The sequence below is a fragment of the Canis lupus genome, chromosome 1, assembly GCF_003254725.2.
Source record: "Canis lupus dingo isolate Sandy chromosome 1, ASM325472v2, whole genome shotgun sequence".
NCBI lineage: Eukaryota > Metazoa > Chordata > Mammalia > Carnivora > Canidae > Canis > Canis lupus.
The window spans coordinates 43,946,046-43,963,990 of NC_064243.1; positions in this window are offsets into that span (position 1 = coordinate 43,946,046).

Sequence of the window (17,945 nt, forward strand, 5' to 3'; positions counted from 1 at the left end):
TCTTCCTCAAAGAGGAACTGGGTAAACTTAAGCTGAAAATACAAATTTATGGAGTTCCCCCTATTGGCAGAACAGTGGCATTTATGATAACATCTGATTTCCAGAGCTTTTACTGGGTATCATACCTCCAAAGGGTTAAAGTGGCAAATGATGCCACATTCTAGCACCTGAGAGCTTACCCTAGAGTCTGACATTAAAAGTAGAATTTGAGTCAAGACTGGTCAATGTTTTCAATCACATTTCAATCAATTAAAAACATTCTCTCTAAACTTAATCATTCTTGACAATGTTGAAGACTTAAAAAGTTTCAATGAAATATTTTCCAAAAATAAATGAAATATGAGATAATTTGCTTAGTAATATTTATTGCTCATTATCTTTAATCAGTTAGGTTTGCAAGAGAGGGGAGGAGAATTTCAAGTGGCTTTTAACCTTGAGTCCTAAACATTTTGAATCCTGCCTTTTTAAGTCAGCCAATAACACAGAGAAAACAGGAACAGTGAAAATTGTTATGTGTAGAGTACCAATAGCTGCAGTCAGGACATTTTCAAAGAATAATGTACAAAATTCTAAGAGTTAAAGGGAGCTATATGCATTTAATTAAAATCACCAGTATAATTGTGTGGGAGAGAATAATTAGTTTGAGGAACTATTAGCAATGTCATTCAAGTGCCTAAAATAATCAATGCATGTTTGCAAAACTTACAGAAATAATTTGTGAATTTATTTATCTAACAAATGTTTATTGAGAACCTACTTATGCCAGAAAATTCCCTATCTTCATGGAATTAATATTTAATGGTAGAAAGCAATAAACACAAAAGTAGCATATAATCAGTTCATCCTTTAAAACATGGGTTTGAACTGCACAGATCCACTTATACACATTTATTCTATTTCCATTTATTTTTCAATAAATAAAGTACTACAAATATATTTTCTCTTCCTTGAGATTTTCTTAATATTTTTTCTCTATTTTAAGAATATAATAGTTTATTGTAACAATGTATAATACACAAGGCATACAAAATATGTGTTAATCAACTGTTCATGTTATCTGGAAGGTTTCCAACCAAATAGTAGGCTATTAGTAGTTAATTTGGGGGGGGAATCAAAGCTATATGTGAATTTTCAACTGTTGAGTATCAGCACCCCTAACATCATCATTGTTCAAGGGTCCACTGTAATTAACTGGATAAGTGGCAAATGCTAAATAAAGGTCAGTGTTATGAAGTAAAATAAAGTGTGTCTATTAGTCAACTATTACTACAAAATTGTGACAATCAGCGGTAAGTGTTTATTGCACACATGTCAACTATGCTGATCTCAGATGAGGTTGGAGGACTCTAGGATGGTCAAGGTCAATCCTGACCAAGGTGATTGGGGCAACTCAGCTCTAATTCATGTTTCTCAACCACCAGCAGGCCACTCTGAGAAAGTTCTCAGGGCCTAGTGAGAAGTGTGGGAAAACATATGGAGATAGCCAAGGCTTCCCGAGACTTAGACTTGAAACTGGCACACCGGCAATTCTAATTCATTGTACTGGCCACAGAAAGTCATATTATTGAAACCAAGCTCAGAAAAACAGTGTATGTCATCCTACCCAGTGGGAGAAAAAAACAGAGACTTAATAGTAAGGGGAATGGACACAAGGAGGAATAAAAAAAAAAAAGGTCAATGATACACCAACCACAGTGTATAGGCTACTTGAAGAGATCAAGAAAGGACTTATCTATTTGACCCAATTGATCAGACACCTTAAAGAGACAAAAGGATGGGCAGCCCCGGTGGCCCAGTGGTTTAGCACCACCTTCCGCCTGGGGTGTGATCCTGGAGACCCGAGCTCACATTGGGCTCCCTGCATGGAGCCTGCTTGTCCCTCTGCCTGTGTCTCTGTATCTGTCTCTCTCTCTCTCTCTCTCATTAATAAATAAATAAAATATTTTTTAAAAATGAGACAAAGAGGTGAGCCATTGGGATGCATGGGAGAAATAGTTCAAGTGCAAAGGCCATGAGGCAATATGGAGGAAATGAGGGGAAAGAGAGAGGAGATGAGGTTACAGAGGTGGTGGCAGAAGGTGAATTGAGGCACAGATCTTATACAGCCTTGTAAGCCTTTGAAAACCTGTTTATTTTTTTCTAAGATGAAAAGCCATTTGAAGATTACGAGATAAGGTAAAACACACTTTATATTTAAGGGAATTACAACTGACAAAATGCTGGGCACGCTAAAAATTGCCATGAAAACTGAAAAATTGAGAGTCATAGAGAAATATGTACCTACAGATAATAAGAGGAATGGGTAAATTCTACATATGGAATCAACATATAAAACTATATGCAATAGTCTCCTATTACCCACAGGGCTTATGTTCTAAGATCCCCAGTGGATTCCTGAAACTACAGATAGTACTGAATCTTATATTACTATATTTTTTCTATACATACATACCCATGATAAAGCTTATTTTATAAATTAGGCCTAGTACAAGATTAACAACAATTATAGTAAAATAGAACAATTATATTAATATACTCTAATCAAAGTTGATCTCTCTCAAAATATCTTACTGTACTATGCTTACTCTATTTCCTCTTCTTGTGATAATAGGAGAGGATAAAATGCCCATGTGATGAGATGAAGTGAAAGGTATGATGTAGGTATTGTGAAGTAGCATTAGGTTACTATTCACCTTTTCACAATATCTCAGAAGGAGGATCATCTGCTTCCAGACCTCGGTTGACCATAGGTGACTGAAACCATAGGAAAAGAAACTTCAGATAAGAGAAGATTACTATATATAATACCTTAAAGGAAATCTAATGGCTATTCCAAGTAAGGTGATTTACAACTTGCTTATGCTTAATTTAGAATATAGCCCAAATAAGCAGAGATTTCAGATTTCAGTATGAGCTATGGTCTTGGATTTATTACCTAGAGTCTCATTGAGCAGAGATATTCTTTACTTTATGTAGTACATGTATGTCTGAAAAGTCTTCTGGGGCTTTGAATTTTAAACTGAAGTAATTTCCCAATGGCTATAATTTAAAATATGCAATCCTATGCAAAAATAAATTGAGATCCCCTAAAATAAAATACTTAACATAAATAATAAAGTAGCAGGTATAAAAAGTTAAAATACACTGGTTTTTATTACATAGGTATATATAGTTAACTAAATAGAAGATATAATGGAAAAAAACACATTTGCAGCAACAAAAATAATAAAATAATATAAGATACCGGGAGTACATTTTAGCAAGAAATATCCACACCTCAATGCGGAAGTTTTTAAAACAGTCTTAATGACACAAAAGTAAAAGTAAATGAATGAAAAAATAGACCATGTACTTAGGATGAATCAACATCATAAAAAGATCAGTTTTCCCTAAGGTAATTTAGAAATTTAATACAATACCACTTGAAAAAATCGTTCATTTTTTCTTTTCCACAACTGGACAAGTTAACTATAAATTTCACTTGAAAAAACAAACAAGCAAAAATATTTCAACAGAACTGGGGAAGTGGCTAGTCCTAACAGTTATTAAAATATACCATAAAGGTTCATAACTTGAATCTGTGGAAACTGTTCCATTAAAAAGACATAAATGGGACTGAATAAAATGTTCAAAATAAACTTAGTTACATATACATGTGTACATAAAATATAGAATATAGGATCCCTGGGTGGCGCAGCGGTTTGGCGCCTGCCTTTGGTCCAGGGCGCGATCCTGGAGACCCGGGATCGAATCCCACGTCGGGCTCCTGGTGCATGGAGCCTGCTTCTCCCTCTGCCTGTGTCTCTGCCTCTCTCTCTCTCTCTGTGTGTGACTATCACAAATAAATAAAAATTTAAAAAAAATACTATAAAAATATATATATATATATAGAATATAATAAGGAGGCGGCATCTCAAGTCTGAGAGGAAATACAAACTGTTTAGTAAGTGGAATTATGATAACTGGAAACTGATATAAAAAAGATAAATTAAATCTATTCCTTACATCAAAAATGATAATAAATTCTGAAAATATCAAAAAGATTTAAAAAATAGAACATTATAGTTCTAGAAGTCAGCATGGTTAAATTCCTCTATAATCTGGGAAACTTTGCTTAAATTCCAGAACACAGAGAAACATGAATAAATTTGAATACATAAAATAAAAAGATTTTTTTTGCATGGCAAAAGACACCCTGAGCAAATAACAAAGATAAATAAAATTGGGAAAAATACTATCTGAAGTGTCAATATTCCTAATATATAAGCTGCTCATAAAATAAAGAAGAAAAAGACTAACCACTCCAAATATTTTAATTTTTTTAAAGATTTTTTAAAATTCTGCTATAGTTAATATCCAGTTTTTTAAAAGGAAATATTCTTTTTTTTAAGATTTTATTTATTTATTCATGAGAGACACAGAGAGAAAGAGAGAGGCAGAGACACAGGCAGAGGGAGAAGCAGGCTCTATACATGGAGCCTCATGTGGGACTCGATCCCGGGTCTCCAGGATCAGGCCCTGGGCCAAAGGCAATGCTAAACCGCTGCACCACCCAGGCTGCTCAATATCCAGTTTTATAATAGTTTCGGGTACAATACAGTGACTCAACAATTTAATGACCCTATAATTTCATATGAAATAGGAAACCGAATACAGAGGACAAAGAAAACTAAAGGTAAATAAATGGCTTAACTTTAAGGAAAAATATTCAACCTTACAAATAAGAGAAATGCAAAGTAAAACTTCTGGTATACCATTTCTCTTCTACTACATAATCAAAAAATCCAGAAGGTTGAAACCACACTGTTTTTAAACCAATGAGGAATCAGGCCCTCATATATTTCTGTTAAACTGCAAAATGTGAAATTCTCAATGAGACGAGTTTAAAAATACCTAACATAATTATGTATGCATTTACCCCTTGATCCAGCAATAGTTCCAAGAATCTATCTAAAAGACATACTGGCAAAAAATACAAAAAGCACAGGACTGTTCATTGCACTATTTGTAATAGCTAAAGTCTGAAAACAATTCAAGTTTCCATTAAAAAGAGATTGGTTGAATAAATTATGGAACATCCACACATCTTATTACTTACAGCTAAGAAGAAATGAGTAAACTCTGTATACATCAGTATGTGCACCTCTAGAAAATTTATTAAAGTAGCTGATTATAAAATTAACATGCACAAAGTATAAGAAAGCAATAAGTAAAAAAATCTCTGATGTGCTAACAATTATCTAAGAATGGAAGAACACTATAATATATTTTATAACTTTATAATTTAAAAATTCATGGAGAAAATATAAAGTTAAAAAAGTTATCCTTAAGTCAGAGAGGAAGAGAGAAAGATAGCGGGTAGAGAGTAGCTAAACTTATTTAGTAAAGTCTTTGTATACTTCACTCTGAGAGTTTAAATTGCTTACAAAACATCTCTAAGTTTTAGAACTGAGTTTAAAGAATTTATATCTAAAGTCATTTTCAAGTCTGGAAATTCTAACTCAACTTTTGTTAAAATAACATTAAATTATTTTCTACAGTTACTCATACATAACAGATATTTTGGCAAGTGTGAAAGCACAGTATATATGGACTATATTTGTCACTGTGATAGGTGCTCCCATTATATAGTGAAGAAGGAGATTGAGTCTGGTGGAAAGTTTCTCAGTTGAAAATCAGGTTATCAACCAAAACTAAAAAGAGTTCTTTAAAAATAAAAACCTCAAGGGACGCTTGGGTGGCTCAGTTGGTGAGGCATCCGACTTGATTTTGGTTGAGATCATGATCTTGGGGTCATGAGACTGAGCGCTTTATAGGGCTCTGTGCTGGGCATGGAACTTACTGGGGATTCTCTCTACCCACCCTTTGGTCTCTCAAAATGAATAAATAAACCAAAACTTCAATTGTTAATAATTATATAAGAAGATAAAAATATAGTTGAGCTTTATTCTCTTAATGGCTATCATCTCATTTATATAATCAAATACAAATATCCTGATATACCTCTCAGTTTGGCTTATCATTGAACTACTAATATGACTTTAACATACAATTGACTTTTTTCTAGCACTCATTATCATCTGACTAATAAATTAGTCATAAACAATTTTTTCTCTCTCCAACTGCCCCCTACTCTTCTTCCCTCCTTCCCTCTAGAATGTAAGCTCCATTAACACAGGGACTTGTTCATTCTTTTATCCTAGTATCTGGTTTCCATGTCTGTCATATACAAGTTGCCTAATAAATATTTTTAAATAAATGAATGTGTAAATGTTATGGTCAAAATTCTATCCAAGATTTGATATGGTCTTAGAGTGTTTGACCATGGGTATAAACCCAGGTTTATGATGAACAGCACAATCTCTAGGCTTTCTTTTTTTTTTTTTTTAATCTCTAGGCTTTCAATGGCATTGGTATACATGAGATCAACAGCAGAATGTAGCGGCGAAAGAAAAGAGCCTCTGAAGTCCTTCACTCCACCTTCTCACAGAGCCTACTTTACTCACTTGTATAGAAAGATTCATGATAGTACCTATCTCATAAGGTTATTCCAGGTAAATAACCTATCACAGTATCTAGAATACAGTAGGTTCCCAGGAAATGTCTTATTCATACTTACATGCTGTGAAAAGAGATTAAGAAAGAAGACTGAAGGAATTTAATCCCTAACATCTAACTTCCGCAAGTCTCTGTCCTACTATTTTTCATACAGGTGATCATTGTTAAGTTGTTGAAATAATTTGAGCTTCAGTTTCAGATTCAATAGTATCTTCTGACTTTAACATTTGGCTGCTGGTACCTACATGTAAACATGGAAGAGATTTTTTTTCATAAAGAACACATCTCTGACTTCAAAATTCTTTCTCATTTTCCATTTTCCCCCAGCAATTCCCTTTCTTGTCTCTTCTGGTTGTGCTCATCTAAAATATGGGAGTCCAAAACCTATTATAGTTCTGGGAAATAATAAAAGTAGAATAAAGTCACTTATTGCCCCCAGAGAAAACACTTGATTTCTCCTTGAGGCAAAGTGCCATACTCTTCCCCACACTTCAGGCCTGCGAATGTGAAACTTGTACTTGAGTACAAGTCTCAGAAATACTACTATGCCCAGTATAGTCTGATAACCTTTCATTTTGTGTTTCATACATCCCTGGAAAAATAAAGTATTTTCTACTTGAGTGCAAGACTCGCCCGTCCTTAGATCCATCATTAAGCTCTTTTCCCAGGCAACTACTCCCACCCCATTAATATATCTTTCCTCTTTGTGAACATGGATTGTCTCCCCCCACAAATTTTTTTCCTTATATTGCCACTTTTCTAACTATATGACCTTCTTATTTGGTCCAGTTTATTGGTTTCCCTTCCCTTTGTACAGGTGTCTATACCCCTTTCATGGAGCATCACCGAGCTCAAATATAAATTCATACCCTAAAAAAAATCCCCCTTTATGCTTTGATCTTTCCTTAAAATATTTAATATATGTAAGACTGACATTTTCTAAGGTAGTTTACAGGTAATATGACAGTAAATTAAATGTTTTTTTAAAAGCTAAGCACTCTATTAAAAAAATAAAAAAAAAAGCTGAGCCCTCTAGAACATAAATGAAAGTACTTATTCATGTTGTCATTTTGTAAGATTATATCTCTAGAAAAGCTTCCTATTTCAAGAACTAATCTTAAAATTACCTTTAAAAAAGCGTATAAACCAAATTTTTAAAAAATTCCATCTCCATACTCAAAGGCTAACCACCTTATTTTAAACCCAAAATAAAATGATATAAGCACAACACATAAATTTGCCCTAAACAACTTTTTTATTATGTTAGGAAATCAATCTTAACCTCAAAGAAGGAAGACTCTAACATTTGCACCTATATTAAAGGATACATTAATAACTATAAGAAAGCACAGTTCCAGGTCAGATTTTCTATCTAGATGAGATGGGCTGTTATTGATAATTCTGAAGGCTCCTAGCAGGGAATGTGTGGAGAGATCAATTCTCATTTATATTTATATTCAAAACTGTTCCTGTAAACATTCAGAGTATACCTGACATATTGTACCCTTCTCAAAGTTTACCCATGCTATCCAGTATTTATTTACATTTAAGAAGGTATGTTAACGTATATGCAAGGAAGTATAAATCCTAGCTTTTGCTCTTGAGGTTCTTTAAACTTGCTTAAGAAAATAAGTTGATAGGTACTACAGAGACACCAGGATTTTAGGAATTTTCACTTATGCTGAGAAAAAGTCTAAAAATTCAAAATAGGACTATGCCTGGTTCCTTTAAGAATTAAAATTTTTTTATTAGGAGTGTATTATCAAATATGAGCTTGGAAGTGCTAGTTTGCCTGAATCAAAAGTCTTCCTGTCTGCCTAGACTCTTCCAAGAGAAGTGTGGTGAAAAGTAAAATTATAAGCTAAAAATAAAAGGAAAATAGTGTTAATCAAACATATGTACTCAGTTTTCCCCTCACAAATTTGTTTTTAGTAAAGTAAATTCTGGGATATTTTCCTCGCAGGATTTGGGAAGTACAGAGAGATTGGACAAGAGGTTTGGGGTTATACACATTGTCTTACCTCAAATTTTGTGCAATCTGTTCCCTGAAAAGAAGGAAAATTATATGAAGATCAGAAAGATCCAGAGTTAAAAACAACTTTAAAAATATATGTATTGTTTTCATTGTTCCTGTAGAAAACAGGCCATGGAAAAGACAAAAATAAAAAATAGGGCAAAATTATATTAACATATCTCTGAATCTTCAAATGGATGCACATGAAGACTACAATAGGTAATCCAAGGTAATGGTCAGAAATTACAGCCACAAAGAATACAAGTGTAACTTTATGGTTATCATAGAAGTTTGTTTTAGTTTTATATTAAAAGCAATAAGAAAAAAGAAATAAAAGAAAAATCTATGATAGTTTAATCCCATCAAAGCTCTGTGATAGTTTATATTTCTTTTTTAAAAATATTTTATTTATTTATTCATGAAGAGACACAGAAAGAGAGAGGCAGAGACACAGAGGGAGAAACAGGCTCCATGCAGGGAGTCCGATCTGGAACTCGATCCCAGGTCTCCAGGATCAGGCCCTAGGCTGAAGGCGGCACTAAAATGCTGAGCCACCTGGACTGTTCTATATATCTTTAAATCCTATTTCAAAACCCTAGTACCTTAATGTTAATATAAAAATATTGGCATTTAGACAATTTTACATTGTTATTTTACTAAAGGTCTTTAAGGGGAATATGACCAATCAGTTGTCAGGCACAAGTGCATTAAGTTCTGAAATACTCTGCTCCATATGCCTCAAATGCATCTAACCATTGAGTCTTCACCACTTTCCTACCAATCAGTTGTTACAGGATGTTTACTAAGGTTTTGCTGTATTCCATCACTGTGCCAGTCTGCATGGTTAAACAGGGCTAAAACAGCACCTTACAGTCAGTCAACAAATACTTATTAAACACGTCGTGTGTATCAGAGAAGTAAATGATCTAAATAGAGAGACAAGAAGGAGTATGGCAAGTACAAGGAACTATAAGTTGTTCAGTATTCGCAGGGAGCAAAGTGCAAATAGTGAGTACCCCAGAGATGAAGCTAAAATGATTTATCCTGAAGGACTGTATGTAACAGGAAATTCAACTTTATCCTATTAATAATGGGAAGCCAACAAACAAGATCAGTAGCAGCACAGTCAGATTTTCATTTCAACATCTCCTTTTGAAAGCACTGTGTAAGGTGAATGCATAGAGAGAAAGAGAGGGCAGTTAAGAATTTACTATTTAGGGGTGCCTTGCCTGGGTTGCTCAGTCAGTTAAGTGTTTGCCTTTGGCTCAGGTGATGATCACAGGGTCCTGGGATCAAGCCCCACATTGAGCCTCACATCAGGTTCTCTGCTCAGCAGGGAGCTTGCTTCTCCCTCTCCTGCTTGTGTGGTCTCTCTCTGTCAAATAAATAAATAAAAGATTTTCTTAAAATTTACTATTTAACTCTAAAGGAGTAATAAAAGCCTGAACTAGAAGACTGATAGCAAGAATGAGAAGCAATTTAAGGTAGACTCAGCAATCACTATCACTGAATATGGAGATAAAAAGGAGTGGGAGCAGGCTATGAATTTATTTGACAAATATTTATATCATGTTTACACATGCCAAAGACTCTTGTAAGTGCTTTTGTTAAAAATAACTCATGCAATACCCATACAAGCTCTATTAGGAGCTCAATTTTATAGATGACAACACTGGCTATCAGCCAGTTAAGTAAATTGTCCATAGTGGCAATGGCTTGTTTGTGGTGAAAATAGGATGTTACCAATAAAAGAGGCACCAGAGTTCACACTTTTAACCACTACATGCTGCCCATCTAGAATGGCTGCCAGGTTTCTCAGTTGGAAGACACAGGGAATGAATGAAACCAGTAAGAGAAGTATGTTTGTGTTGTATGGTGAAAATACTTTGGACATACGGCATTTCCAGTACCCATGAGTTGTTCAAGTGGAAAAGTCTATCAAACATTAGAATCTGAAGCCTTACATAAAGGTCAGAGCTGGAGATGCAAATTGATTGGGTCCATCAGTGTACAGGTTAAAATCAAAAGTGATTTGATATTACTTTGGAAAAGCATGTTGAGAAGGTTATTAGAGGGAATGCTTAAAAATACCAACATTTAAGGAACAAGTAGAGGAGGAAGGATGATTAAAGTAAATGAAATGGTATGATCAGAGTGATAGGATAATCAAGAAATAGAGTTGAGGAGAGACACTAAAGACTATCAGGAAGAGAAATTATGTAAGACTAAAAATGCTAGTAGGTAAGCTTTATGAAAGTCCCTAATGTCCTTAGAAATGAAGGCCAGATTTTTAAGTGTGAAAGAGTCCATGAGGCTATGAGAAAAGAAAGGAAAGGTAAAGGCAGGGCTTGGGTTAGAGATAAAAACATGAAAAAGTGCCATTTTAATGAGAATGGAATGGCCTGATTTTATTAACGCCAAATTAAGAGTCTTTTGTACAAAGGCAGATGTATAATGGTTTGAATGCAGAATTAACATGCTAGGAAAAAGCTGCCACCATTACTTTCTATGTGATCTGTGAAGCATGGAAGTTCAAAGAGGGAAAAAATGAGGAAATGAATTAAGAAAAAGGAAACAGAATAATGTATAGATAAGGATACAGGTTAATAAAGTTGGTTTAGGTGAATCATTAAAAGCTATGGTACAAAGGAATGATTTGCTCAAGGAATGATTTTAAGATTTATATGGCACCGACACATGTTCAGTAGATTGACAGAAAATAAAAGCAGAGAACAGTAAATATTTATAAAAGTCTAAACCAGTAGTTATGAAAGTGTGGTCTAGAGATTCCTGGGAGTCTCTAAGACTCTTTCAAGGGATCCATGAAGTCAAAACTGTCTTTAAAATAGGGCAGCCCTGGTGGCTCAGCAGTTTAGCGCTGCCTTCAGCCCAGGGTGTGATCCTGGAGACCTGGGATTGAGACCTGCGATCGAGTCCCACGCTGGGCTCTCTGCATGGAGCCTGCTTCTCCCTCTGCCTATGTCTCTGCCTCTCTGTGTCTCTCATGAATAAATTAAGAAAAAAACTTTTTAAAAAACTGTCTTTAAAATAACCCTAGAAAGTTATACTGCTTTTTCATTGTGTTGAAATTTACATCGATAGTACAAAAGAAATGATGTATTGAAACTACTGGCACTTTATGAGAAATCAAGGCAGTGACACAAAACTCTGTCACTGTAATTTTTCACAAATACACATTCACAGAAAGGAAAAAAGATTCATTTTCAAAAAGTCATTGATGGATCAATAAAAATAATTAATTTTATTAACTCTTGACCCTTGAGTACATGGCTTTTTGATATTTCAAATGATAAAATGGGGAGTACATATAAAGCATTTCTGCCACATATTAGAGTAGCACTTCTGTGATGTAAGAGTGACCTGAACTTTTCCATGGACTACTATTATATTTAAAATATGACTAAAGATAAACTACATGTATTCAGAATTATATATTTGATAAACATTTTCCTAAAGTTGAAGGAAGTGAGCCTGTCACTTCAAGGAAAACTGAAGATATTTCTTACCACTGAAAAAATCCAGTCTTTCAAGCAAAATTGGAAATTAGAAAAATTTGTCTTCCATTGCAGCTTGACAACATCAAAACAATCTGAAGAAATTTCCTATAATACCAGCAGTGACATTAACAAATGTGATTTTTTAATGTTATACAGTAGACTGTTACAGCATTTTGAAAATTGACATAACCCAGAAATTCAACATTTTTAAAATGATCAATACATGATTTACAAAATCATGCATGAGTAGCAGATCCATCTGAAGTGGAAGTTATGGGGCACCTGGGTGGCTCAGTTGGTTAAGCATCTGCTTTAGGCTCAGGTCATGATCTCAGGGTCCTGGGATGATCAAGCTCTGTTGGGGAGCCTGCTTCTCCCTCTCCCTCTGCCTGCCTCTCCCCCTGCTTGTTCTCTCTCTCTCTCAAATAAATAAATAAAATACTTTAAAAAATGGAAAATAAACCAATGGATTTTAATGTAACAGAACACATGAAAAAATCATTACTTCAATTTTCACATTCCAACTAATCTTTAAGTTAACTAGCACTTGTTAAGCTTGTGTTTGTATCAAAGAAAAATATCCACAATTATCTGTAAAGGCCACTGAAATATTCTTCCCCTTTCCAACTATGTATTTGTGTAAAGCTATAGCTTCTTCATGTCCTTCAACCAAACAACATAATGCAAATGATTGCATAAGGAAGCAGATATGAGAATCCAAATGTCTTCTTCTAAACCAGACATTAAAAATAATTGCATAATGTAAAACAATGTCACTCTCCTCATTAAATATTTTCTTACCTGGAAAATACAGTGTTTTTTTCCCTAAAAAAAAATGTTTACCTGGGGATCCCTGGGTGGCTCAGCGGTTTGGTGCCTGCCTTTGGTCCAGGGTGTGATCCTGGGGTTCCGGGATCAGGTTCCGTGGGCTCCCTGCATGGAGCCTGCTTCTCCTCTGCCTGTGTTTCTGCCTCTCTTCTCTCTCTCTCTCTCTCTCTCTCTCTCTCTCTCTCTCTATGTCTATCATGAATAAATAAATAAAATCTTTAGGAAAAAAAAGTTTACCTATAATAAGTTTACTGTTGTTATCTTAAATGAATGAATAAATGCTTTTAAATGTTTTATCTTAATTTTTAACATTATAAATTGTGATAAAGGGATGCCTGGGTGGCTGTTGGGCATCTGCCTTTGGCTCAGGGCATGATCCCAGGATCCAGGATCAAGTGGCACATCAGGCTCCTGCGGGGAGCCTGTTTCTCCCTCTGCCTATGTCTCTGCCTCTCTCTCTGTGTGTGTGTCTCTCATGAATAAATAAATAAATCTAAAATAAATAAATAAATTGTGATAAAGTATAACCTAATAAACCAAAGTTTCTATGAATCCTCAATAATTTTTAAATGTGTAGAGTCCTAAGACAAAAAGAATCTGACAATTTTTTTTGTCTAAATATAAAGTGGTAAAAGACTATGATAGAGTAATGGCAGTCTTCTGTAACTGGAAATCAAAGAGAAAGACTCAAATAGAAATGAGGTTTCAGATTTTATGAAAGATATTTAGGCCTATGAATCATTAAACTATCTGCTTTTGTGAATTATTCAAAAGAGTTAACGGAGTTGGACTCATAGATATCATCTTCAAGTCCTTAAAGAATCAGGCCCTTTAAGGTCAATTTTGTACGATTAAATATTGTGTAATATTTGTGTAACTCTTCTTGCTAGTCTTTAAGCCACATACAACAAGACATAAAATTCCAAAAAGTGAAGGATACTTTTACATGCAATGGATCATTACTCAGCCATAAAAAGGAATGAAACCTTGTCATTTGTGATAAAATGGGTGGACTTAGAGGGTTTTATGCTACATGAAATAAGTTGGAGAAAGACAAATGCTGCATGATTCACTTAGGTGTGTTCCATTAACAGTCAGTCTCCAAAAATCAGGAGTAAGCTATTAAAATATGTGTAGGATAATGGTAATTATATGAATAACTAAATAATATATACATTATATGTATATTTATATATTTTGAAATGAAGGAAGAAGAGTGGCTTTTAGCACTTGTCTAGAATCCATTCTATTACTAAATGCATTGCTTTGAAACATAGTTTTATGAAAAAATGTTTTATTTTAGGGATTTGATATCAATGTTAAATCTTGACTGGTAGGTAAGTTTTTCTTTTTTCAGAGAGAAAATCTAGGCTAAACAAGAAATACTAACAAAAAAGCAAATATTCCTATTATACAGATAACTTACTAAGGCTTAGGAAATTAAAGATTATATGGTTAGAATCGATGTTACATAAAATATTTAGGCATGTACTAAATTAACTTATGTATTTACATTTCACCTCCTTTTACAAGAGACCTGAGACTTAAGACCACTCTGGTAGATGAGACACCAGGGTAGCTCAGTCAGTGAAGTGGATGCCTCTGGCTCAGGTCATGATCTCAGGGTCCTGGAATCCAGGCCCACATCGGTCTCCCTGTTCTGTAGGGAGCCGCTTCTCCCCCTCCCCCCGGGCCTCCCCCCAAGTGCTCTCTCCCCCACTCTCTCTCAAATAAATAAATAAAGTCTTAAAAAAAAAAAAGACCACTCTGCTGGGAAACATGCAATTAGAAGAAAAAGGAGAACACCCCACAGGGCAACTAAGATATAATAGAATCTGGAACTTGAGGTCCTTTTACACTATATATTAAGTGGTATCAATTTTTTATTTCTATAACAGCTCTTCCCTGAGTTTCTCAAGGCTATCCTATGATATTTGAAATAGAAATTAAGTTTGTCCTACATTTCTCAAATTGTATATTGAATATATGGGAGATACTGAGATACAGATGTTAATATAATTTAAGGAAAGACTTGCATTGATGTTCAGAAAATTCTGCTTTCAAAACGGAAAAATAATTTCCTAATGAAACTTGAGAAAGAATAATAGAAAAGGAAAACATCAAATTTCAGTTAAAACTATATACTTGAAGCCAGAGTTCAAATATCTACTACCTAGAAAAATTGTATATTTATAAAATAGAATGAAAAACAAATGATGTTTCTAGAGAAGGACAATGGGAATTTTTAGTCTATGACAGTAATTCTAAGAGAAAAGTCCCATGATTTTTAATGACTTTATAATGTCAGTCCCATTATATATGTAGATATACTATGTATTTAATATTTAGAGAGCTAAAGAGCCTATGACACATTAAATACTGTGTAGTGATCAGACTTGCCCTCAGGAATCATATTATACATATTATACAGCCTCTTTTATAAAGCCAGGAGGATAATTGAATATATAAAGTAGGAAGTAGACATACAAAACTTGACAGAATCACAATTCCAGAAGATTTTGTTAGATTTGAATCATGAACTAGATCTAAGATGTAATTTAAAAATTAAAAATCTATTTGTTATACTCATATCCCTCTAAACAACTATAAATTTGTGAGAGGAAAAATATAACTTACGAGGTATAAGAAGTCAGCTCCTGTGTTCAGAAATAATTAAATCTATCTTTTAAAACTCCAGCACCTGACCCACAGTAGGTCTTTAATAAGTATCTATTGAACTCTTTTGGATCATGTTTAGAGGATGCTATCAATACTAAACCTAAGGAATGTCAAGAAAGCATTGTGACTTCAAAAACAAAAATGTAATGGGATCTTCTAATACCTGTATTGTTAGAAAGAAAAGTTTATAATCTTTCTCAGTTTTTATTGGTCAGGTCAAACTTAGGGCACTGTTTTTAGCTCTAGAGCTGTACCTTAAGAACAGACATGCAGTACAATACAAGATGATAAAATAATAAAATTATATATATATATATAAAACAGACGTACAAACTATAATGTGAATAGAAAAAAGGGAAGGCTACTGAGAAAAGCCAAAACTACATTTTATAAAAAAAAGTTAATATTTAACTTGTGGAAAAGACTACTTAGCTATTTTCAAAAATATTAAATGGAATAATAAAAATAAGCTATCATTATTAAATAACTACTATTGTATATCTCATTTAATCCTGCTAACAGACTGATGAGGTATTATTAACATTTTTTTTACAAGAAAACTGTTAGTGAAATAAAGTTACATGTTCAAACTTATGCAGCTTAAAAGTTATAAATCCAAAACTCACAAAATGATATGAGTCCAAGGCCAGGGCTTATTACATTGTGCTTATTTGTCTTTCACATAAAGCAAGTTCTGTGTTTTCAAAAGACTAAATAATGCCAGAGACATTTCAGGTCCATGTGTGTGAATTGTATACTAGTTCATATGAGCATATGTGGTAAATGTTTTTTACTCATCCTTAGGAGATCTCTATGAACTTTTATCACTGAAATTATACCCTCTAGTGTAAAAGGATAAAAATAATATTAAATATTGGCAAAGTAACCTATGGAGTTTAATGGTGTTTACCTATGAGTTACCTGTTTTCAAGAAAATGATAATATTGGAATTAAACATTTTTTCAAGCTCCCTAAGCCACTCCTCTCCCTGTTCCCCAAGAGTGTTGCTTTCTACAACCAGCTGGGTATATCTAATATCAATCTTTATTGCTAAAAAATATATACCGGGCAGCCCTGGTGGCTCAGCGGTTTAGCGCCACCTTCAGCCAGGGGTGTGATCCTGGAGACCTGGGATAGAGTCCCACATCAGGCTCCCTGCATGAAGCCTGCTTCTCCCTCTGCCTCTGTCTCTGCCTCTGTGTGTGTGTGTCTCTCTCGTGAATAAATAAATAAAATCTTTAAAATATATATACATAACACAAATACACACATACAGTTATGGGAATTACTTCAGGATTAGTATTAATTTACCAAAAAGCAAACAAATAAATAATAACAAAAATATCTTACCCCTGGTTGATTTACACATGTATTTCTAAAATAGAAATATTTAGGGTCTTGGAAGTTAGGTATCAAATTTAAAATGTATCAATATTCCTCAACCTTTTGTCAGCCACTCCAGTTCCAGATGTCTATGAAATTCCTCCTGGAATCTCTACACTGGAAAACAGACTGATATAATGCAAATGTTTGATTTTGACAACCTCCCACTGAGAAGCACATGTTCATGTAGCAATTCTGGCAATAAAAGAGATAATAAATAATTCTAAACGAATCTATGAGATCTAAGATGTGGGGGATCACCAATATCTTTCGTTGCTTTCCCAGATGCCACCACCCTCTGATTTCTATAACATGTTCTTGTGCCTTGTCCCCACCAGGGTAGAAATCAGTGTAACTAGAGCTTCTACTTTAAGAGAAATTGGGGACATATGGAGTAAAAGGAATAGATTTCCTAGACAAAAGTTTGCTTCTCACTTCTTTTTCAGAGAAAAGACCACGTTTGTTTTAAAAAGCTTTGTAGGTCTGAAAATTTTCATTTACTGATGTAAAAAAACACGGTTAGTTTTGTGTGGACATGAAGGACTGAGCTAAGGAGGACTAAGGAAAAGGAGTTTGTGAACCCTGTCCCGAATGATTTCAGCAGACTGGAGGGCTGGAGGCGCGCTGGGGTGTAAGGATTGTCCGGGTTGTACCAGGCCAATGTCTTTCCTTTCGTATTATACAGAGAAAACGGAGCTGGGAAAACAGACTGATGTCAGCCCCCTTTCTTATGTTTTCCTGCTGCCAAGAACTCACTCTCTGTCTCCCCCATCCCTTCCCCATTCTGCCGCTCCTTAGGTATGCTTGCACCGACGAGTGCCTTTTGGGAGACAGACCAACTCGTTGGATCGCTTTGCGCAAAATCCACCCCTTCTCTCTCCTCCCTCCCCTTCAGCCTCCGGATCCCGCACAGCCCTCCCTCCCCTCCCCACAGCGGTGTGGGGTTGAGGATGCGTCTCTACTAC